This window comes from Diceros bicornis, chromosome 1, assembly GCF_020826845.1.
Source record: "Diceros bicornis minor isolate mBicDic1 chromosome 1, mDicBic1.mat.cur, whole genome shotgun sequence".
NCBI classification, from domain to species: domain Eukaryota; kingdom Metazoa; phylum Chordata; class Mammalia; order Perissodactyla; family Rhinocerotidae; genus Diceros; species Diceros bicornis.
Genome location: NC_080740.1, coordinates 28,439,786 through 28,466,198, shown reverse-complemented (window position 1 = coordinate 28,466,198; position 26,413 = coordinate 28,439,786). Strand labels below are relative to the sequence as shown.

General features: G+C 35.4%; 1 pseudogene; it reads left to right on the top strand.

The window, feature by feature from the left end:
* Positions 1-10,518: 10,518 nt before the first annotated feature.
* LOC131403249 (large ribosomal subunit protein uL4-like) lies at positions 10,519-11,821 on the top strand (annotated as a pseudogene).
* Positions 11,822-26,413: the final 14,592 nt, after the last annotated feature.

Sequence of the window (26,413 nt, the reverse complement as noted above, 5' to 3'; positions counted from 1 at the left end):
GCTTATCTTTGATCAAAAACTTTTTTAGAATTAGAATCGTTTTTAGAATTTTACAATGATTGAATGAAGACGTGATAGAAGGCAAAGAGAAAAGCAGAGGTTAAGATGAGGAATTGGGAGTGTGTAAAACATTTCTCATATTGGAAGTCTTTGCTGACTTTGAAAATAATGATCAAAGATGTGTTTGGAGGTATTCAAGTTGCAAGAGGATCATAGCAAATCAAACTATAACTAGACTATTTTCATTATTAGTTTATTTTGACCAACTGTCATTATAGACTTTTTTTAAGAACAGCAGTGTAAGCATTTTTTTTTAATAATAGTTTTCTTTTAATTATGTATTTGAGGTGGATACCCTGCATATGCCTCTATGTGGGCAAGCACTTGTAAGCTCATATAATCATGATTATAGGCATGGACAGGAGGTAGTGATCTAGAAGGAGGTAAGAGAATGAATAATGAGAACTACTGAAGTTTTATTCTCTCTGAAATAGTCCTGGACATCACGGCCTAAATATTTGATTCCTGTTGAGCAAGGAAAAAAGTGTATGTCCATTGTTGACAAGGTCAGTACCTTCGTTTTCAATTCTAGTAATGGAATTGCGGGCTCAAGACAGCATTCTATATGACTATTCAGCTCTCCTTCACAGGACGAGGAGCACAATAATGGATTCGTCAATGTTTTTATTACTTCAGATCATCTCAGATATTCATGACCAATTTTCCCTCCCATGAACTTTATCTTCCCTCCTCTTCACAAAATGTCATGTCAAGCTTTTTCAACAAATTGGCTCTAAAATCCTTTTTAGACTTTTAGCACAAATATGGATGTATATATAATAGAGGCAGTAAATTAAAATATATATGTATACATTTTGCAAAAAAGTTCTATGTTGACATACAGTAAGAAAAATGTTGTATTAAACTATCAGAATGTGAAACTTTTCCTTGTCACAATTTCTTAATTTTAAGCTCCAATGATTGCTATTATTATGAAGCATAATGTATAAGAAACATGTTCATTTGCATAAACTGTTACTCAAAAACTCCTCAGTGGTGTAATTTAGTCACATCCTACATACAGAAGAAGAAACTACTGCCTGAGGATGTCAGGTAACTTCACAAAATCACATCACAACTTTAGAACTAGTTGATTATACTGATCAAAGTTTACCCATAGTAATTGTAGTCTTGGTTCAAGAGAGAAAACCTATGAAATTAAAGATTTATGAAAGGTAAGGTACATTTGCTCCAAGTTCTGTTTCCATGAATACAGTCCCAAATAAAACATCACAGTTTTCTCAGGGATGTAGAAGCTGACTGAGGTCCATGGTTTGGGGCTCTTCATTGACTGCAGGCCTTTAGGCAAAAACTTGCTTTCATCTGCCTTGACTAACCATATGTAAGCCAATATTTAAACAGGGATTTTAACCTAACTGACTGTAACAGTGAAAATTAATACAATTTAATTTCACTTAAATTGACAGATAGCATGTGTGTTTTAAACCTCCTGAAAAGGATTTTTGGGGAAGATTGACCATCTAGTGACTGTATTGTTTCAAAACTTAACACCTTCTCCTTCTCAAATTGTGCCCTACAGGCTGTAGATGGGAAGGTGGGCTGAAGCCTGGTGGCTGGAGCTCAGCTGTTCTGCTCTTTCTTTCAAGAGAACAACTCTGCCAATAATCATTGAATATAGTGAGTTTACATGTAAGATTTCACTTAGAAAAATATTTGTGCCACTAAAAGTCTCTCAGAAAATCTTGTTTTAAAAACATGAATCTGTATATAGGCATTCAATAGTTTCCTTTAATTTACGAATAATTGGGAGAAATGTTTTATGTTCACAATTATGACTTAGTTTTAGCACTGTAACTTTAATAGATACTACACACAAGTAAGTCATGACGGTCACGATGAACTACAATATATTTTTTCTCTAAATTAAATCCTATTGTGAAAATTGTTTTATTTACTGCTACTTGGCTAGACTATTCTCAGGCATCTCTTTATAATTTTATTAATAAGCAAATATTTTATAAAAAGATACCATATGGAAGACACTCAAACACCTTAAGATGCCTAAAGTATTTCATATGTCTTACCTTGATGAACTTTGCAATCTTATATGATCGGAGCGATATCCATGTAAACACAAATAATAATACAAGGGTACTGCATATTTCACAGGAATCAAATGAGTGTTATAGAGACAGCCAGTTATAGAGACTACCTGCATTACAGCTTATTAAAGATGATGTCCAGTCCCACCCTAGACCTATTGAAACCGAGTAATTTTCAGTGCCTAGTACAAAAGGAAAACACGGGTGCCCTTGTTCAAAAAGAAAGAAAAAGTGTCATTAAGTAGTAAATTATAAAGCCCTTTTCCTTTGTGCTGTAGGCCTTCTCTCTCACTTTGTCGTGATGTTTATTATTGGCTATTTAATGTTGTTCTAAATAAAGAAAATTTAAATTTTAAATTATTAGCATGAATTTTATGTTCATTTTTATGTTGTGTAATGCCAGTTTAAAAGGCAAATATTAAGAACATTTAACATGTAAAATGGAATTACTGAATTTACACAATTTATAATTTTAGTCCATACATGCTTATGTATTTTATTCTTACTAGAGAAATGAAATGCTCCATGAAACTAACTCAGTTATTATTTCATTTCCTGATACATACACATTCTAGCAGCACTTTCTACCTTAGGCCTAATATTGAGTAAGAAAGGACTGAAAGGAAGGAAAATATGGGTTGTCTTATCATTCCTTTTCCTTCCATGGCATCATGTTTAGCATAAATAGTTGCCCAATAAAGGGAAGTAACAAGAATAAGAAAGGATATGACGGGGTTCCTTAGTTGTTCATGTTTCTTGGAATGCCATTGCCTTCTTTGCATTCAAAGCAAGTTCTGATTTGAAGAAAATTTGAGCAAACCCATCTCAGGGCTGTCTGGTTCTCTGCTTACTTGGTTGTAGATGTAACATACTGACCTTGTATTGACTTTGAGTGTGGCTGAACTCCTGAGCAACATGGTCCACCAGAATTCTGTGATCATGAACATCACAAATGATATATGTGAATGGCTTGGCAAGAAAGAGCGGGCAAACTTATTGCATGTGTCTCCTTTGGTAATGCACATGCTCCACTGTCCCACTGGACTTCACTTACAAAACGTTAGTTCAAAATAAATTTATCAAGAATTTCAAGATGGCAAAGGAGAACATTTAACCAAGTGTGGAGGTCCTTCAGAGCATGAGGCCCTGTGCTGCTGCACAGGTCTCACACTCAAGATGTCAGTTCTAAAAAGAGTCAGGGATTTTGCTTTTTAAACAAGCAACCTGGGGGATTCTCATTCAGTCTAAATTTTTTTTTTTTTTTTTTTTTGGTGAGGAAGATCAGCCCTGAGCTAACATCTGATGCCAATCCTCCTCTTTTATGCTGAGGAAGATTGGCCCTGAACTAACATCCATGCCCATCTTCCTCTACTTTATATGGGACGCCGCCACAGCATGGCTTGACAAGCGGTGCGTCAGTGCACGCCTGGGATCCAAACAAGCGAAGCCCGGGCCACCAAAGCCGAGCGCGCGCACTTAACCACTGCGCCTCCAGGCTGGCCACTCATTCAGTCTAAATTTTAAGAACCATAATGGCTAGTGGATTTCAGAGTTAAGAGAGTTCTCTTCTGCCTGGCTAGGAAAAGATTTATAGGCTCAAATGGACTTGAACTAGTTTAGTTGAGAACAATGTTTCTCATCTTGGCATTGTTTGCATGTATCTTTGCTCCAAATACCCAGTTTAAGTGTTTGACCTTCTCTAATTTCAAACAGTGGCAGTGATAGGGAGAAAAGCTTGGAGACTTGAACTGGCCATCGCTTTTCACAGAAAGATTCCAAATTGATCAAAGCATTAATATCATCCATATGACTTTCTGCGCCTTCACACACATTTCAAAGTTTGAACATGGCATTTCACAGAAATGCATGTGGCCTAGAATATTCAGTAAACTGCCCTTGCATTGCATCATTTTGAATCACTTTTGAAATAACATAAATTTTTAAACATTTAGAATACTTAATTATTGTATAGTAAGCAAATGTGAAAACCAAATTCATAAGAACAAACAGTTTTCAATATGAAATTTAAAAATTACTTGTATTTCACACTAAATAATTGCTGGTAAGCAATAATTTTGTAGTTTGAAAAATACGATTTTTCAGGATTCTTCATATAAGCCAGGGCCATCAATGAAAATGCTCTTTTCACTATGAATATATCTTTTAAAATAAAGACATAATTTGACTATATATGAATATGCTATTTTCACCTGCTTCTCTTTTAGGAACTTAGTCTCATGTAGCTATAAAAATCATAAAGCTCTAGAAACGAATAGAGAGAATAAATAAATGTGGTGATACCGATATATATTGTTTAGTAATGATGAAAAATTTCTCTCTTTTTGGCTGTGAATATTGAATATTATCAATTCATTTATTATCACAGATAAATGGAAATTGGACTTAACACTAAAAATATTCTTTTGGAAATTTAATCTAAAATTTGTAGAAAAGGACAAGGTATATGTTTGAAGGAGATACATGGATGCATATTTTCACTCAATCTGCGGAAGACGATATAAAATCCTATCAAAGAATTGTAGAGACTACTTCATAAAGAAGTAGATTCACCTTAGTGGACAGCATTTAAGCCAAGACTAGATGAATGTTCCTTCCACCTTCATTTGGAGGAACTTCGGACCAGATATCTCCAAGGGCCTTTGCATCCCCTTGAACACATTTAGGAAAACAATTTATTGCCCAGTCCTGTTTGGTGCTCTGAATCTTCTCTATTCTATCTCAAGATAAAAAGAAGATTTTTATCTTTTCCTCTTTTTTAGAATAGACATATTTGTGTCGTATCACCACAAGTAAAGCACATTATCCCTGTACTTCTGGTCTCTCTTCAGGTGAAATGTGCTATCGCTCCAGTGGGAAGAATTTATTGAGTGGCTTTTACAAGAGTAACATAGAAGTCCTCATTAGAGTATAATTTGCCAAAAGACATTACTTATACAACTCATGCTGAGTCATTTAGCTTTCAAGTTAATGATTTTTTTTTTCTCAGTAGTCCCCAGGACGATTTTTCAGTCTAAACCTATCTTATAAACTATATTGGTCATGAATCCATGAATCCAATTGTGGTAGATATTCTTCATTGACACTCCATATTCACTATTCCTACAGTGATCTACCTAAGACCATAGTTTATTTTCACCAAAGACTGCTTGTTATTCTTTTGGATAAAAAGCCACTATCATTTTTCGCTTAATATGAAGATTAGATGGGTAATATGACACATTTAGAAAAAACAACTAATTTTGACATATTTAGGTTTCCTGTAATTTAAAACTCTATTTTGTGAGTCCTTAATGTTAAAGCCTGCTGTCTGTTTAACTCAGTTATCATATCAGAAGATTCCCTAGGATCTGAGCAAGGTTTGGTAAGGTAGTTATTAGAGAAACAAGGAAAAACATAGCAGTAAGACGAGTGCAGTATGGAGTTCCCTTGCTGTAGATAGAGATACTACTTTCTCGCCCATTTCTGTATCTTTGTCCATGCCCATGGACGAATAACCAACTGACTCTAGGTTTCAATTTCCTAACTCTATAAAGTAAAGGGGTTGGACTGTTTGACCTTTAAAGTGTCCTTTAGCCCTAAAATCCCATGGTTCTATAGCTTTCAATTGATGGACTATACAGAGAAAGAAATACTTTAGGAATAATCCTCATAGCCTGCAGGCCAATGATGACACAGATGCTGATGTTTTTAAGGAGGTGATAGAAGATATTTGATCCCAATGGTTTAGAGTCCCCCAACAGAGATAAAGGAGGAGAGCTGAGAAGCCTTACAACATTAGTGTTCTTTGTCTCTTTGTGGATGACCCTTTCACATTAACATCAACATCAGAAACTCTGAATTCAAGAAAAGAAAGGGAGAGTCACACATTCTTTCAATAATCCTTTGTCAGTGAACATTTGAGAACCACAGGAAGCCAAATCAGACATCACTTAAAATAGTTTTTGGGTCAAGATTACAAAAAAAAGGAAGACAGGAAGGAACAGTGGAATCAGCAGGAGTGTGTCCCCTAAAGTCCCTTAAACTAAGTTGGAACACAACCCAGAGCAAGTTAGCTAGAGCACTTCTCAGTGGGATCTTACCCACGGAAAGGCATTAACCACAAATTGTTCTCTGAAAATGTTTCCCCTCAACATTGAAAATCATTGGGAAAAAGGAGGTTATTTGCTGAGGAAACTGTCAATATAGCATGCATGCCAAATCTTACTATTCACAAAATTCATAATCAAATCTAAAATGAGTGCCTTAAATTGTGGACTATCATTGTCTCTGGATTTCAGATCAAGATCATATATATGGCAATAGTAAAGCTACTCTATAGCTATTAGCTGTACTTCACAGGTTTCACCAATGCGTGGAGGAAAAAGAAAAGGAGTAATGGTAAAGAGCATTTCTCTATTCTTGATTAGGAATTGGTATTTTCTAGTTGTACATAGAGTTAATTTTTAGAGTCACAAAGTGACTGTGGCTATCAAAAAGAAACTCAGAGCTATTTAGATGCAGAGAGCATTGTAGTTCATACAATGAAGAGAAAAATGAAATTTCAGCACCACATGAATCTTTGACACATCTCTGGTAAACTGTTCAAGCATAATTCACATATTCGGTAGACCACAATATTTACCATTTTCCTTCAGAGGTTTTTCCATTCACTTCCCTTCTGTCCATTTCAAATATTCAGGCTGTTTATTTTCAAAATATCTGTCCAAACTAAGATAGATACTATGAAAACAAAATAATGTGTCTAATATTTTATCCTCTAGTTAATTAAAACTTTTAAGCTAGTATAAAGTCATATCATTTAAGGACTATTAAAGTAAATATCAATTGACAAAATTGACTTATTAATATTTCCTATACAGTTTGCTTGTGCAAATTATCTTAGTGCACGGAACTTGGGAAACAAAAAGGAATGCGAAAATACGATTAAATTTACCTTATTATTTTAATTATGTGTTCTTAACTGGTTATCTGTAAAATAAAAATGTAAATTGTAGGGCTTTGGACCAGTAGTTTAATTTCTACTGCTCCTAATTTTATACAGACTTGGAGAGCAATTTGTAGTCTCAAACCATACATAAGATTTCATTATTTAGCAAGAGTTTACAATGTATAAAAAATTATCAAAAGAAGAAAAAAGAACATTATGTACCTATCTATAACCAGTATTAAGTCTGGATGAATTTTACCGTAGTTTTCTTTCATTGAACATATCATGAAAAGAAAGATTATTGAATGTTTTGTTTGTCATACTTCAAAAGCCATAAGAGATAGATTCTAAATTTAATATATCATAGAATAATGCTATCCAAGTGATTGACCATGCAAGCAGTATATTTTCAAGCTGACAGTTTTATGTGGCTGGAATCTATACTTATTTTTTTTCTTCTCACACATGCAAAAACTCATTCTAGGCTCAGTATTTTGATCTATCTTATCAGTCTCCCAGAGTTTTATTCCATATAAATCCCCTCTGAGGTTACTTCATCACTGTTTTCTGTTTATGTTATCTAGTATGCAGCCTCTATTTTGATGATTGACTTTCTCTTGGTTTTATTAGATCTCATTTTCAAAATAATTTGCTTTTAAGTAATATATTCACTCATATAAATCATCTTGTCAAAGTGGTTTTTATTAGACTTACATATGATTATTTTTCATAGTTCTATATCATGAATATCCCTTAAACAGAGGCAAGTGTACTTTAGCAATGGAAGAAACTTGTAGTGTTAACAGTGATTCATTTACATAGGGATGTTTTGATCCATTTGTTTAAGTGTGATAGACATAGATGTGGACTATATTCAAATAAGTTCAAACAAGCATGGTAAAACAGATAAGAGATTGAAAATTAATAAAAAATGTCATTAGCATAAAAAATAAGTCTGAACAATTTGTGTTTAAAAAAGAAAACTCAACTCGCAGAATTTGAAAACTTACTAGTTGGGGTAATTTTAAAACCTCAATTTGGTGTATATTATTTAGACATAGTGAAAAAAATAACAATAACAAAACTGTAGTCTATTCAGCTAACATTTTTTGAACAAATCCTAAATCAAACCAAGTGGTCTTTACATTTTTATCAGTATAATAGGCTCGATATTTTTATCTATAAAGTGCTTTCTGAGCACTTCTTTAGCTGCATTGCATACATTTTGGTATGTTGTGTTTTTATTTTAATTAATTTTGAATTATGCATATAAATACAGAGCCCCAAAATATATGAAACAAAACCTAATAATTAAAGGGAGAAATGGAAAATTGAACAATTAAAAATAGGCAGAAGATCAACAAAGAAATAGAAGACTTGAAAACACTGTAAATCAACTAGAAATAAGAAATATGTATAGAACACTTCACTCAGCAGAAGCAGAATACATATTCTTCTTAGGTGCACATAGAACATTCTATAGGAAAGATTATATGCTAGGCCATCAAACAAGCTTCAGTAAATTTTAAAAATTTGAAATCATGCAAAGTATGTTTCCGAATGCAATGTAATTAAATTATAATTCAACAGCAGAAGGAAATTTAGAACATTTACAAATAGGTGAAAATTAACACAAACTCCTTAATAATTAATGGTGAACAAAAATATTACATGGGAAATTAGAAAATACTTGGAGGCGAATGAATTAGAAAAAATGTGAGATGAATGAAAATAAAAACACTGCATATCAAAATATACTCAATACAGCTAAAGAAATTAAACCTTAAGAAATTAGAAAAAGAAGAGAAAACTAAACTCAAAGCCAGCATAAAGAAGGCAGTAATACAGACTGCTGGATATAAATAAAATAGAGAATAGAAAAACAATAAAGAATATCAACAAAAGACAAAAAAAATGCATCGAAAATGTCAACAAAATTGGAAAACTTTTAGCTAGACTGACCAGGAGAAAAAAACAAGAATCAAATTACTAAAATCAGGACAGGAACAAGGGGAATTACTACAGAATTTACAGGAAAAAAAAAAAAGGTAAAGAAATACTATGAGCATCTGTTAGCTAACAAAATAGGTAAACTAAATGAACTGGACACATCTCTAGAAAGGCAAAATCTACCAAAAGTGACTCAAAAGGAAATATATCTGAATGGACCTTACCAAGTAAAAAGTTTGAGTTAACAATAAGTAACTCCTCCAAAACAAAAGCTCAGGCCTACGTGGCATCACCAGTGAATCATACTAAATATTGAAAGGAGAATAAATACCAATTCTTAACAAAATCTTCAAAAATAATTGAAATAATTGAAGATGAAGGAACACTTCCCAATTCATTCTATGAAGCCAAAACTAATAACAAAACTAGGCTAAGAATATACAAGAAAAGAAAACTACAAACTAATATGCCCTGCAAATATAAATTGTAAAAATCCTCAAAAAAATCCTAGCAAACCAATTCCAGCAACATAAAAATACCAAATGGGATTTATCTTTGGAATGAAACATTGGTTAAATTTAAGGAAATCAATCAATGTAACAGAACATAATAATAGAATAAAGGTTTAGAAACCACATGGTCATCTCCATTGATGCAGAAAAAGCATTTGGCAAAATCCAACATCCTTTCATTATAAAAACACTCAAACTGGGAATAGAAGGGAATTTCCACAACCTGATTAAAGTTATCTATACAAATCCCACAATTAAAATTATACTTCACAGTGAAACTGAAAATTTTCCCTCTAAAATCAAGAACAAGACAAGTATGTCTACTCTCACCACTTCTATGCAACATTGTAATGGAAGTTCTAGCCAGGGCAATTTGTCAAGGAAAAGAAATAAAAGTCATCAAAACTAGAAAGACAGACATGAAATTATCACTATTTGCAGAGGACATGATCTTATATATAGAAAGTCCTAAGGAATTTACTAAAAATATTAGAACTAATAACCAACTTTGTCTAAGTTGTAGGATACCGAATCAAAATTAATTTCTACACAGTAAAGATGAAAAGTACAGAAATAAAACTGAGTAAATAATCCCATTCCCACTAGCATTAACAAGAATAAAATAGTATCAAACTTACAAAAGAAATGCAAACTTTGTGCACTGATTAGTACAAAATATTGTTGAAATGAATCTAACCAAATGGAATGGTATCCCTTGTTCATGGATTTGAAGACTTAATATTGTTAAAATAGATATACTCCCCCAAATGGTCTGCAGATTCAACACAATCCCCATAAATATGCCCACTGCCTTTTTTGCAGAAAATTTCAAGTTGATTCTAAAATTCATATGCAAATACAAGAGATGCATACTAGCTAATACATTCCTGAAAAAAGAAGAACAAAGTTGGAGAAATATAGTAATTCAGACTGTGTAGTACTGGTATAAGGATAGACATATAGCTTTTCCTGTGGGAGTCGCCGGGTTGAGAGGAGTGTGGCCTTCTCCTCTCCCCGCCATGGCGTGCGCTCGTCCACTGATAGTGTACTCCGAAAAGGGGGAGTCATCTGGCAAAAATGTCACATTGCCTGCTGTGTTCAAGGCTCCCATTCGACCAGATATTGTGAACTTTGTTCACACCAACTTGCGCAAAAACAACAGACAGCCCTATGCCGTCAGTGAATTAGCAGGTCATCAAACCAGAGCTGAGTCCTGGGGTACTGGCAGAGCGGTGGCTCAGATTCCCAGAGTTTGAGGCGGTAGAACTCACCATTCTGGCCAGGGTGCTTTTGGAAATATGTGCCGTGGGGGCCGCATGTTTGCACCAACCAAAACCTGGCGCCGTTGGCCCCACAGAGTGAACACAACACAGAAGCGATATGCCATCTGCTCTGCCCTGGCTGCCTCAGCCTTACCAGCGTTGGTCATGTCTAAAGGTCATCGTATTGAGGAAGTTCCTGAACTTCCTTTGGTGGCTGAAGATAAAGTTGAAAGCTACTAGAAGACTAAGGAGGCTGTTTTGCTTCTTAAGAAACTTAAAGGCGTGGAATGATGTCAAAAAGGTCTATGCCTCTCAGCGAATGAGAGCTGGCAAGGGCAAAATGAGAAACCGCCGTCGTATCCAGCGCAGGGGACCCTGCATCATCTATAATGAGGGCAATGGTATCATCAAGGCCTTCAGAAACATCCCTGGAATTACTCTGCTTAACGTAAGCAAACTGAACATTTTGAAACTTGCTCCTGGTGGGCACGTGGGACGTTTTTGCATTTGGACTGAAAGTGCTTTCTGCAAGTTAGGTGATCTGTATGGCACTTGGCGTAAAGCTGCCTCCCTCAAGAGTAACTACAACCTCCCCATGCACAAGATGCTCAACACAGACCTTAGTAGAATCTTGAAAAGCCCAGAGATCCAAAGAGCCCTCCGAGCACCACGCAAGAAGATTCATCGCAGAGTCCTGAAGAAGAATCCACTGCAAAACCTGAGAATCACGTTGAAGCTAAACCCATATGCAAAGACCATGTGCCGGAACACCATTCTTCGCCAGGCCAAGAATCAGAAACTCCGGGTGGATAAGGCAGCAGCAGCAGCACTAGAAGCCAAATCAGATGAGAAGGGGGGTACCAGGCAAGAAGCCTGTGCTGGGGAAGAAAGGAAAGAAGGCTGTTGGTGTTAAGAAGCAAAAGAAGCCTTTGGTGGGAAAAAAGGCTGCAGTTACCAAGAAACCAGCAGCTGAGAAGCCTGCAGAAAAGAAACCCACCACAGAAGAAAAGAAGCCTGCTGCATAAACGTTGTTTATTCTGTAAAGGTCAAATCATTTTGGACAGCTCACTTTGAATAAAGACCTGATCAAAGAGACAGTCCGAAACATGAAAAAAAAAAAAAAAAAAAAAAAAAGGATAGACATATAGATCAATGGAATAAAACTGAGGATCCAGAAATAAATCCTTATATTTCTGACCAATTGATTTTCAACAAGGATGCCAAATTAATTCGATTGGAAAGGAATTGTCTTTTTAACAAAAGGTGCTGGGATAACTGAATATCCATATGCCAAAAAAAAAAATAAAGTTTGACCCTACTTCATACTATACATAAAAATTAACTCAAAGTGTATTATAGATCTAAATGTAAGAGTTAAACTCTAAGATTTTTAAGAAGTAAACATATGAGTAAATCAATAAACCTTAGGTTAGACAATATTTTCTTTGATATGACACCAAAATCACAAACAACAAAGGAAAAATAGATAAATTGGACTAAATCCAATTTTAAAACGTCTGTGTTCAAAACAATCCCATCAAGAAAGTTAAAAGATAACCCACAGAATGCTAGTATTTCAAGTCATAGAACTGAAGAGACTTGTCTCCAGAATATATAAAGAACACTTACAACTCAATAGTAAAAAGACAAATAACCCAATTAATAATTGGGCAAAGAATCTGAAAAGAAATTACTCCAAAGAAGATATACAAACGGCCAATAAGTACAAGAAAAGATGTTCAAGATTATTAGTCATTAGGGAAATGTAAATCAAAACCACAATGAGATACCACTTAAGTTCCACGAGGATGGTTACAAGAAAAAAGATAGACAATAACAAGGAGATGTAGAGAAATTAGAATCCTCATTCATTGCCGGTGGAATATAAAATAGTGAAGCCACTTTGGAAAACATTTTTGACAGTGCCTCAAAATGTTAAACATAGAGTTACCATATGACCCAGCAATTTCATTCCTAGGTATAGCCAGTAGAAATAAAAATATATGTCCACATATAAACTCATACAGGAGTGGTCATAGCAGCATTATTCATAATAGCCAAAAAGTAGAAATAATTCAAATATCTATCAACTGTTGAATGGATAAAACGAATGTGATATGGCCATACAATAGAATATTATCCAAGAATAAAGAGGAACAAAGCATTAATACATCTTAAAATGTGGATGAATTTTGAAAACATTATATTAGGGTTAAGAATCTACTCACAAAGGCAATATATTGTATAATATCATTTTTGTGAAATGTCTAGAATAAGTAAATTTATAGGGACAGAAAATGTATTAGTAGTTGCCTAGATTTGAGTGTGAGGTGGTGGGTAGCAATGGGGAATGACTGTTAATGTGTACTAGAATTATTTTAGGGGTGATGAAAATATTCTATAATTAAATTGTAGTAAAGGTTGCACAACTCTGTGACTATACTAAAAATCATTAAATTATACACTTTAAATGTGTGAATTTTAAAGTATGTAATTATACTTCAATTAAAAGGTTAAAAAATATACAAATAAACCCAACATTTTAGTATCATTTCTTAGCAAATTGTTTAATATAAATCATTCTGGAATTAAGTTACATACTAGTTGATTAAAGATGGTCTAATTGCAACTAATATACAAAATGAGTACTGCAGAAATAATATAGATTTTGGACACCACTCTAATTATTTAGGACTATCCCCTTAATTCAGTTTCTGAAAAGTGTTGTTTTTTATTTGTTTGGTACCAGGATTCCACAAATTCCCTGACCTATAATGTGCACATTATATCCTATTTCAAATACCTTATGTAAGTCCTTCCATTTACTGTTACTCACTGATAGCAACCTCCTCAATCCTCCTCCAAAAGTAAGATAAGATTTCATATTTTAAAGCAATCTAAACTTTTAGGATTATAAACACAGTTTATCTCACTTCCCCTGTATTTTTAACAATGCGAATATCATACTTCTGGAAGCAACAGGGGCTCCAAAAAATCACAACGTGGACCATAAATCTCTAGAACATATCATGTGGCTGTTTCTTTTATTAACATCTTTCAACAGAGAAACTGCCTCTCTTCTCAGTTGTTTAAACTGTAGAGGCAGGCACTGTTCTAACTCTTTAAAGACTACCTTTACCTACCTTTTTTTTTCCCAATACTTTCCTTTTATCTTTTTTTTCCACAAAACTTTAAAGTTTCTGCTGACTCCTCTGCCACTCAGATAGTGTTTATTTTGGGACTTTAATATCACTTGTTCCTTTTAAAAATGTTTCAGGCTTTTCCATCTTTTCTAGAATCTATGGCCTTAGAGTTATAATTTCAAATCTACAGAACAGGGAAATGCTGATATTAATTTTATTTGTGTAAATATACAGTCATGTGCTACATAACAATGTTTCGGTCAACAACAAACTGCATACATGACAGTGGTCCCATAAGATTAGTACACACCTTATAGCCTTGGTGTGTTGTAGGCTATACCATCTAGGTTTGTGTAAGCACTGTAGGGGAGGAAGAAATTTTCCTCTACCTTTCTAGGTTCTTCTGGCTGGTCTAAGAATTAAATTGACATGAGACAGATTAATAGGAGAAAAACAAAAGTTCAACAACGTGTATACATGAGAGAAACCCAGGAAAACTGAGTAACTCACCAAAATGGCCAAAGCCCTCCTCACTTTAAATACCACCCTCAGCTAAAGACAAAAGAAGATGTTGGGGATGGGGAAAGCCAGGGACTTCAAAGGAAAGAAAGGCAATTCACAGGTAGGTGAAAAGGAGCAAACATTTGGAAAACAAGTGTTTATTTGGCCACACAGAAACAGAAGAACACAGAGGGGATCCCAACAAACAGGCTAAGGTGATAGCTCGCTTCCTGAGACAGATTTTTTTTATCTGAATTCTTTTAGGCAGTTAATGAGGAGGTAACAAGAAAAACTGAGTTTTTTGTTTCTTAAAAATAATCAGCTTTGGGCTGGCCCGTGGCTTAGCAATTAAGTGCGATCACTCCACTGCTGGCAGCCCGGGTTCAGATTCTGGGCGCACACCGACACACCGCTTCTCCGGCCATGCCGAGGCCACGTCCCACATGCAGCAACTAGAAGGATGTGCAACTTTGACATACAACTATATACTGGGGCTTTGGGGGGAAAAAAAAAAAGGAGGAAGATTGGCAATAGATGTTAGCTCAGAGCCGGTCTCCCTCAGCGAAAAGAGGAGGATTAGCATGGATGTTAGCTCAGGGCTGATCTTCCTCAAAAGAATAATAATAATAATAATCAGCTTAAAATAATCTTCATGTTAAAGATTTTGGGGTAGCAAATTTTGTTCCCCCAGTACACTCTATGATGTTTGCACTACGACGAAATCACCTAACAACACATTTCTCAGAACATATCCCCATCGTTAAGTAACGCATGACTGCACATATATTTTTTAAGTTCAGCAAGCTTTGCTGATTATCAAATCTTCTTTCTTCCTGGACACTATAACCAGAAACAGGTATCATGTAGCTAAAGCTGAAATCTCCTGGGCACTGTGACATATAATTCTCAAAGATAACATCGTCTCTTCCATTCCTGTATGAAGATGCCACTCCTTCCATCAGGAGATCTTGTCTATTTCCTCTCTCATATTCTGAGTTGGCCTTCAGACTTATTCTTATCAGCAGAATGTAGTGAAATTGGCACTGAATTAGTTTCATGTCTTGCCCTAAAAAGGCCTGATAGCTTCACCTTTCAATCTCTTGGAGTACCATGTAAAAGGGTCAGGTTACTCTGCTGTAGAAACCAAGCAGAGAAAACCAGAATTGCCTGGACAGCCCATTGCTGTTCCAGGTATAGCAGCTGAGGCACCTTTCACATGAGCTAAGGCATGTTGGATAGTTCAGCTCCAGTCAAACTTCCAGATAAACGCACTGCATGAGTGACCCCAGCCAATCACACGGAAGAAAAATGAGCCTTGCCCAAATTTCAGAATCATGGGGAAATAAATGGTTCTTACTTTTGCCACTAAGTTTTGAGGTGATTTGTTGAATAGCCGTAGATAAGTAAAACAGGCATAAAGAAAGAACCCACAGAAGAAGAAAATGTGGAAGAATGTGGAATTAAAATTTTACAAACTTAGAGAACAACCTTTACATTGAACTGTCTTAAAACATCACATGCGTATAAAAAGATACTCTGTAGAAAATCAATGAAGCTGATGTGTAACAGACAAAAAAGTATGTTGATGTTTTCCCCTAAAATTTGAGTCATTATAATAAATACAAAAAATAAAATTAAGATAACCAGTGTATATATGGTGCGTTATTATTTATTGATCATAATGTGTTACAATAACCTTCATTAATCTGGCAAAGAATAACAAGAAATTTACCTATAGGTTTTAAATTTGATGATTGTCAGGATATATATGAATGACAGATGAGATCAGTGAGAATCTTTTCTTTATTATCTTTCTAGAAATGACAAAATAGCATTTAATTTTTTTTGCATAACTAGGATCTTTTGTTCCTCCTTATAATTTTCAATAATAAAAACTAACAATTTTGGATGGCAGTATTAACTATCTATTGATGATAAAAAACAACTGTCCCAACATTTAGTGGCATAAATCAACAAATATTATTTTACGGTTTCTGTGGATCATAAAACCCAGCACGGCTCAGTTGGGTGCCTCTGCTTCAAGGCTCCTCGTAAGGCTGTGGTCAAGGTACTAGCCAGGCTGGTTCTCATAGGAGGGTTTGAGAGGGGGTCGGGGGGGATCTGCTCCCAAACTCATTCACATAGTTGTTTGCAGGATTCAATCCCTTGTGGGCTGTTGAACTGAGAGCCTAACTTGTGGCTGTTGTTGTGGCCTTTACAGGTCAGCTCACAACATGGCAGCTACCTTTCTTCAGAGCTAGTGAGTAAGAGAGCAAGAGTGGACACACGAAATGGAAGCCACAGTCTCCTAGTAACCTAATCTAGGATGTAACATTCCATCACTTCTGCCATTCTTATTTGTTAGAAGCAAGCCAATAATCCCAGACCCCACTCAAGGGGAGGAAATTGCAAAAGAGCATGAAAGCTAGGAGGTGATGATCATTGAGGCCAGCCTGGTGACTGCCTAATACAATGGTTCACAAAAAATGAATAATGTCTCTTAATCACATATCACTAAATTGCGTGAAATGTTTAGTTCAAGTTACAGAACAAATTTTAAAAAATTATTGCATAAAATTTAGTTTATATTTTAATTATAATAGGATGTTATCCTTTAACAATATTAGGTTTTGTTTATCTTTTTTAGCTAATCTAAGTAAAGAATATCATTTGTTCCTATATAGATATTTATATATAACTATATCATAATAATTACTTTCGAAATTATATGTTATATATGATCTAAGGTCAATAAATTTAAATTACAAAAGCATTCAAACAAGAAGAAAATAGTCCTGTTTTAGGAGTAAGTCAACCCTTGATATTTATTACTTTTGATGGGACAGTTGTAGACGGAGGGAAGAAAACAAACTCCATGTTGTATGTTGGTACTTTTGGTTGCAAAGAACAGAGACACACTGAAGTTATTTCAAGTAATGGGAAATTTATTTTAAAAATAGGGATAAAATGTTCATATTGTCAATGTATATTTGGTAAAGAGGAAAGTAGGGGGCCAGTGCAAAGCTATGAAAAGAAAACACACTAGGTCTCAAGAGGAGAAGATTCGTTTTTTAGAACTGGAAGGATTCATTATAATTCCAGAAACTTGGCGGCAAGAATTTTGAGGCCTCCCGGCTAATGCTCTGCCCATTAATGTTATACTTTGACCCTGGGTCTCTTCCATTCTCCAAGCCCTTATTCTCATTTTCTTTCCTGTATAATTTTTCTCTACTTCATAATTTTGTCTAATTTCCCTCATGGTTTCTGCTTCTTTATAAATTCAACCTTTCTCCTTAGATATAATTCTATCACATGCCATCCTTTCATGCTTGGTTTCCACTGCTAACGGACTTGTTCTCCTACTTCAGATTTCCAAGTGAGTGAATCTGATTTGCTCTGTTCATCTTTGCAAACTAGGGCAAGCTATAGGTGACTTCTGAGTCTACAAATTTGCTGACCTTGGGTAAGGTGCACAATGCAGATCCAAACATCTGTGACTGAGGGTAGAAAGTATGGTGCTACAGAACATGGACGCCTACAGAAGCTCTTTCCAGGAAGGGCCTGTAGGCACTATAGGCAATCTAGTTAGCAAAGAAAGTGGAGTCCATTACTAGAGTCCATTACTCTCTTGGTAATTCAACTTGGGACCTGAAAATTAAAAGGCAAGGATGAGGCCTGAGATACTCCCCATTCACACATTTTTACAGTTCCTATTAAATTTAATTATATTTGAAAAGGAAGCATACCTCAATAGTGGGTGTGTTAATTATCAGTTGTCTTCTAACAGGTAGTAACAGGAATGGCGTTTAAGACACACAATAGAGGGTCAACAAGGAGGAAGATAAGCATTAGGCAGAGACTCATGAAATGCGTAAATGATGAATGGACGGTTTTGTTAAGCCAAGAGAATGAGGCAAGAAATATATATATATATATATATATATATATATATATATAAATTTTATGTATATATTATATATAATATATACATAAAATAAAAGCAAGTGAAGTGCTGGAGGACAACAATAAACAATCAAAACCACTATGTGAGGTACACCGATAAACAATTCAGGATGAACAGCCAAGCAAGGTATGGAAGATTGCTAAACTCTATAAATGTCACAGAGCAAGCAAAAGGGAATATCCACATGCATAGAGTAAATTCAGTAGTGTAAAGGGAAGAAATGTGGTTCAACAATTGGAAATCACCTCTTAGGTACAAGACAGGGAGTTGGGTTATATGAAAAGAATCTCCATACTGGCACACTGGGATGCAAAGTAGGAACTCAACCAAAGCTGGGAATAGCAGTAAGACTGAGCAGATGCTGATATTATTATTAAGCTGATTAGCTATCACCCCAAGCTCATTTCATTTCTACATACATAAAACCAAGGTTGTCTGGGCTGGATCTCATCTACTAGGGTCTTAACACCAATGTCAGTTCCAAATTAGAAGGATAGAGAAAAACCATTGGGGTGTTCTGAAAATACTTGGTAGGCTAAGTCTCTTCCTCCCAGCCCAATTTAGTTCCCATAGTACTATTTTTAGCATTGGGACAAGGGGACTGGTTCATATCAGATTTAGAACAATTACAGTGGACATGTGTGGAAAGCACAGGAGACTTTCTGCACTGTGCACATCTGAATTACGGGGAAAGCTGCTTAAAATCACAGCAAGTCTATTTGCATATTGCTATCCAGTTGTCAGATGGTGTCTCAGTTTATAAATGTGAAACTCGCAGCAGATTTTATTTTCATCAGGATGTTAGACTCACTTATTGAGATACAGCACATCAACAAGCATCTCTGAATTTCCATTATCATATTTGTATAGTACGGGGCTCAAATATATGTAGAGTGGGAGAGGAGACAACAGACTTCCCACCTGAGGAAAGTCTCCAAAAGTGACATCTTTTCAACAAATTTTTGTGAAGTGTAATACTTGATATAGTATTGAGTTGAGAGAAATGAAAAATATTTTCAAGGAAGCAGTGTAAACCATCAGGAAAGCAGAGAGTATAATGAAAAAGTATTTTTTAAGAGCTTTCTCTCTTACCAACTGACTGCCTAGGCTCTATTGACTGTTTCCCTTCCATATCACTCTCACCTCACATTTGCTCCCACTGTTATTAGAACATGGCATTGTCTCTGGTCAACCAACTGGTAAGGGGATAGCCCCAGAATTCATGGAATTTATAGTCTAGTTAGGAAGATAAGCATTTGAACAAATATAATCATTTGAGAGTAAAATATTCACATGGTCGATCAATGACGTGAGAGACGTATAAATTATTATGTGAATGCTAAAGAAGGAGATATTAATTCTCAATAAGAGGACAGAGGAAGAATATATGGAGAAGATAACACTTGAATAGGACTTGGGGAAATTAATAGTTTTTCTAAGCAGGCTTATGGGATAAAAACTTTTAGTCAATAAGAATAATATGAGAAAAGGTACAGAGTTTGGGAAAGTACAGAGCCTGTAATGAAGTAATTATCGGTGTGCTATAACTTGAACAAAAGGTGTTGGTGCACGTGGGGAAGGATGGAGACATTAGAAGATAAGCTTAGAAAAACAGACTGGGCAGATTAGGGAGGGTTTTGATTGCCACACTAAGAAATGATAAGAAATAAGATGCCAGTGAAGATATTTTTGGAGCTGCGATTTAGAAATACTGCATAGAAACTCTACGGAGTGTGCATGTGCATAGCAGCACTATTCGATATTAAGGTGGTCTGCAGCAATGCTGGGATGTATTCATGTACAGCTCTACATGAAATTACACACAAACGTGGCTACAACATTGAATACGTGTGTATGTCATATGAGTGCTATATACATATATATATTTCTTGTACTTACAGATGAAAATAATATTTTAGTCAAAATTATTTTTAATTTTATCATAATGTAATGTGTCACTTTGTATTCTATTTCTGCTCAAAAGACAACATTTTAATTTTGTTTCACTCTCATACATAGGGGAACTTAGTGCAATACCAACCTGGGCCACATTAGAATGACTGGCTTAGAAATGAACATTGGCCAAAAGTCGTTAGAAATGGAGAGGTGTTTAGTGGTGTGTGGGAAATGAGTCCATGGTCACAGTCCAGTTCCTACTTAACAGGTGTCTACCTCATAAAAACCACCATCCTAATCAGCACTTATTGGCACCCGTAGCGCCAGTGTAAGGAGGGAAGCCAAGATTCAAGATTGCTTTCTCTTCTGTCTTCAGGACTGTGTGGGGAGCTTCTCTTCAACCTTTTATAATGGCTCTATGTTTTCCCTCTAACATTATTAATTTCTGAAATGAATTTAATGTCTAAGAAGCCATCTCTAGGGACTGTCATTGACTTCTTAAACAGTACATTCATTTTAGAAGATAACATTGTTAGAAGGAAAACGTGGAGTCATTATGAAAGGTTGTTTATAATAAGAACATTTGAAGAGGTACCATTTCAAATAAGCAGTTTTAAAGACAGACATATGTTCCCACCACAGGGATCCGTCCTACTGCTTGAACATCAGAAGAAAATTCATTACTTAACATCATTAAAGGATAACACTCAAACTTAATCATGATTTATAGGGTGAAATCCACAGCTTTACTCAGTGTTGCTTGATTGTGATATTGGATGCTACTCAGTGGAAGGAGAATTTGTTTTTCCTTGCTTGCTAACATGTCATCTTCAATATTTTCTGCTTTAAGCATGAAATCTAGTTACACAGAAATAAGAAATATTCGAACCAATTCATTCACAAGAGAATTATTTAAAACCTTCACTTACAGGATAAACTAATGTCAACATTCATCTTTTGCACAAAGCTGCATTTATAGATTTAAAAATATTTTGTAAACATTCCATTGTGCAGTATTTATACTTGACTGCTCTCACTTTGAAAGATGTTTACTGTGGTGATAATAGGAATCAATTAGCTCCATTTAAATGACTTAGTGCAATGTTTAAATGGCAGTTGTTTTAGAGTATTTTTGAGGAGTGAAGGGGCAATGGACTTGAATGCATTCCGATAATTATTATTCCACATTTTCATTGGGCTTTCAATTTATAAGACAGAAAGAGCAAATTGTCTGCAAAGCAAGAAAAATGCATTTAAGGTGCATTTATATTTATTACATAGAAAATAAAAATCAAAGAACAATTCACAAATGTCTGTATTTACAATACCCCTGTATTTACAAGGGGTCTTATTCCAGATAGAAGAGTCGGACAAAAAGAATAAACATGAGAACTTCTAGGATAGAATTAAAACTATAAATCATTCATATTTTCCCCAATAACTTCTTTTTTTTTTTTTTTTTTGGTGAGGAAGATTGTCCCTGAGCTAACATCTGTGCCAACCTTCCTCCATTTTGCATGTGGGACACCACCATAGCATGGTTTGATGAGCAGTGTGTAGGTCTGCACCTGGGATCCTGCAAACCCCAGGCTGCTGAAGTGGAGCATGCGAACTTTAACCACTATGCCACTGGGCTGGCCGCCCCCAATAACTTCTTAATTTGTATAACTGACCTTCGTTTATTGAAAATTTTCAACAAAGGAAATATTTAAAATATTCAATAAAACAACGAATGGTAAAGTATATTGAATATGAAATGTGAAATGTACACATGCTTATTGATCAAACTATCTTTTTTAAATACAGAAACACATAATTGTTTTCTATAGCCCTTTCATTCATTTTATACTGTTTTGTATTCTCCATTCTTGCCTAAAAATATAATTTTTTTTTTTTTTTGGTGAGGAAGATTGGCCCTGAGCTAACATCTGTGCCCATCTTCCTCTATTTTTTGTATGTGGGATGCTTCCACAGCATGGCTTGATGAGTGGTGCATAGGTCTGCACCCAGGATCCGAACCCGTGAACCCCAGGCTGCCGAAGCGGGGTGCACAAGCTTAACCACTATGCCATGGGAGTGGCCCCTAAAAATATAATTTTTAAGGACATGAGATTGAGTGTTCCCACACAGATTGATATGTAAAATAAAAACTGAAAAAAGTTCTATATATTGGCTTAAATTTTTGGCATTATGGCTGTTCCATAAACAGAAAAGAACACATATTTATATAATTTGAGAGATCAGGAATTTCAAAATATCTCACTTGCAAATGAGGAAAATTACCTAAGTTCATGAAACTACTTAAAAGCAGAGTCAAAATGAATATCCATGTTTACAGTCTCCATTATATAATCAAAGAGAAGACCTTTCAAATAATATGATTGTAGTATGTTCTTTTGAATACGATGATAAGCTAAATTAACAAATTCTTTGTCTAGTTTTCAATTGTTTCCTTAATCTGTGACTATGGATTTTTCCACCTTTTTGAAAGAACAAAATCTCCCTTATCTAAATCACAGGCAACTTATCTGGAAGTTTAGATATCTAGAAAAGATTGAATTGCTTCAATTTTATGTTCTAATTTTGGTATACATTAAAAAAAATCTATTTAAACCTTTCTTAACTGAACTACAAATTATCTAAGGGTCCTAGGACTGGGCCCTTACTTACTCATCTTTGAGAAAACCTTGCATTGAGCATCAGTCTTGACTTTTAGTAGAAACTCAATAAATATATATCAATTTTATGCTGAATTGAAGAAATAAAAAATACAGCAATTTTTCAAAAAGTTGTAGACAGTACTCTACGTGGAAGCAGGCAAATATATCTCACTTGACTTAAAATTATTCCTAAGAGCAAAGATAGAAGCACATGTATAAATTTTACTCTTAAATAAGCTGAAGATGTTAGTTAAAATAAGTTTTCCTTGCTCTAAAATATAAGAGCATGAAAGTTTTATATAACCTCCTATTTTGTGATTGGTACAGATTGTCTTTTTGATTCATGATTTTCCTTCTCTTTTTATTTTTTAGACGGAATCCACTGGAAATATTATTTCTGTCTAATTGTCAAACAGAATTTAGGGAGCTTATTCTGAACACTTAGGATATTCCTATATTTAGGTAGCTAATACACAAACTACTTCATAAAGTGGTATCTTTATTCTGATTGTCACAATTCTATCCACTGCACAGTTTAGTGTAACACTAAAATGACACTTCTTATCTGACTTTATGTGACAAAAAAAAAATCAGCATAGAAAATCCCTTTGAGGGGGCTGGCCTGGTGGCGCAAGTGGTTAAGTGCGCGCGCTCAACTGCGGCGGCCCAGGGCTCGCTGGTTTGGATCCCAGGTGTGCACCGAGGCACTGCTTGGCAAGCCATGCTGTGGTGGCGTCCCATATAAAGTGGAGGAAGATGGGCACAGATGTTAGCCCAGGGCCAGTCTTCCTCAGCAAAAAAAAAGAGGAGGATTGGCAGATGTTAGCACAGGGCTGATCTCCTCACAAAAAAAAAAAAAAAAAATCCCTTTGATATGAGTATTGATAGATGAAGACTCAAAATGTACAAAGACACAAAGTGAAAACGTGTAATTAGCAGAAATTATAAATCTGAAGTATTACGATAATATCACAAAGGTAGTAAGGTCACAGATAAAAATGAAATCTCCATTTTGTGATGCAGAACTTTTTATTCTCTTTAAACTCTTTTAATTTAGTACAATTACCATTCATCTTTTCATCTGAATGCCATTTTATGCATTGCTGATCTCTGAAACTTTCCGAAAGAGGAAAATATTTCAAGGTAGTTTAAAGTCAGCTCAACAAAGTGGTCGGTTATGAAACACTTCAATTTAACTTCTTCGGGTTTGTTTCGCTCTCTACCCAAGCACACCTCAAATGCTGCACCATTCACTGCTATCTCTGCAGTATATCCTATGACTCCTCAAACATTATCGCCAACTGTCAAACCTGGCATGAAATAGCTTGCAAGGTTTTTATGTTGATTTTAAGGAATTAGAAGCATCAAGCATGTTATTTATTCTGGGTTTATCTTCAGTGATGTACACTGTTACCAGCAGCAACGGATTGCATCCTGAATAATCTTTTCAGGATTGGCTGCTAAAGTATTATATTATTGTCTGGATTAAGGTTGTCTATATTCTGCACCAAAATCTACTTTTTTAGGACTTTAGGCTGTTAAATTCAGTTAAGAAGAAATCTAGCTGCTCACAATTAAAATTTACAAAGCCAGCTCCCAAACTTAATGCAGAGTATTTAGCATCTTAGCATTTTATAAACTTATTTACAAAATTAGGGTCTCATCACTATCCCTCTTCCAATTAAAAAATACATATATTTGTTATAGGTTTGCTTTCATTGTTAATGAATAATAAGAGGAGATGACTATGCAAGTATATAAAACAGTAGAATTTTGCAAAACAATTTTTGGCAGTCCATATTTGATAGATACAGTTTCAAAATCTTGAATATCAAAAATTAATATAAATTTCTGAAGTGAAGGATGGAATAATACAGCAGGAGGAGTGAAAAGACAGCAAAACAGACGCCTGGAAAGCTAATGAAACTGAGTTCGTGCTGGTTTCTCCCTCAGGCCTCTGCTCATTGTTCTCGCTCCTGAGAGTCCGCTGCTCTTTTCTCCAGACAGCACTGACCCCTCCTTCCAGCAGAGGGCCACATCCCAGCCAATGTCAGCCAGAGGTGGACCATTCATGCATAGATCTAGCAACAGTTCTAGATCTCATTCTTCTCACAGGTAAAATTAGGAGTTGGGATTCGATCAATTACTTTATACATTTTTGGTCAAATTTCCCTTTGAGAATTAGAGGAAAGATTTGGAATCTTTCTCCACAAAAGAAAAGGAAAAGCACACAAATACAGCATTTTAGAGTTTTTAAGCCTATCGATAGCCTCCAAATTAAGAACTCAGAATATTTCAAAAATATTATACATGATTTCATAATATGCATGAGCAGTGGGCTTTAGGATGATATTAATGATTTCTTTGGGTTTTCCTACAATCACAAAGCATCTGCATTGAACATGTACTTAAGAGTGCTGCCTCAGAAGCTAGACCACCTCAGGAGTGTTAAAATAATTAAACGAGGAGGCCAACAGACTGAGGCGACTCTAATGCCTTGGTAGCCTACCTAACCAAACCGAAACCTAAGCCAGAGTCTATGCACTGGAATTCGAGAAAAATGAAACTTAAGAACGACCGATCACAAACAGCCAACGAGGCTTTCCCAGATAAGGTAACCACTTAAGCTATTGCCAGTCAAATAATTTTCTTGCTTTGCTTCCACATCTTCTCTATAAAAACCTCTCCCCCAGCTCCTGTTAGTGGAGTGCTCCTAACGACTTTTGGTTTGGCACTGCCCAATTCAAATTGATGCTTGCTCAAATAAACTCTCAAAATTTTCATGTGCCTCAGTTTATCTTTTAATAGCAGCAATCGCCATTCAGCCACAAATTTCTTGTGTAACATTAGGAAAGTTACTTGCCTTTCCTTTCCTTCATTTTCCTCATCGGTAAATCAGAGACAACAACATCTATATTTACCTCACAGGGTCATTGCTGGTAGTAAATTAGTGGTGTGTATGTGTGTAACCCCGGCTTGGAATTTATATATATCATGCTTAGAACAGGGCCTGGAACATGATAAGTGTTCAATTTATCTTATATATTGCTTGTGTAATTTTAAAAATCTCTGTAAACATGCATAAAAATAAACTAAAAAATAAATTTTTTACTATTTCATTTAGGTGATTTTTTTTCTTTCTAGACTTTCAGGAGCTTGGTTTTTTTTTTTTCTTTTCTGAGGATGATTAGCCCTGAGCCAACATCTGTCCCAGTCTTCCTCTATTTTGTATGTGGGATGCCTCCACGGCATGGCTGATGAGTGGAGTAGGTCCACACCCGGGATCCAAACCTATGAAACTGAACCGCCGAAGCAGAGCACATGGAAATTTAACCACTTGGCCACAAGGCCGGCCCCAGGAGCTTGCTTTTTATACACAAAAATTAACCATATTAGGGGCTGGTCCAGTGGCATAGAGGTTAAGTTCGCACACTCTGCTTCAGCGGCCCCGGGT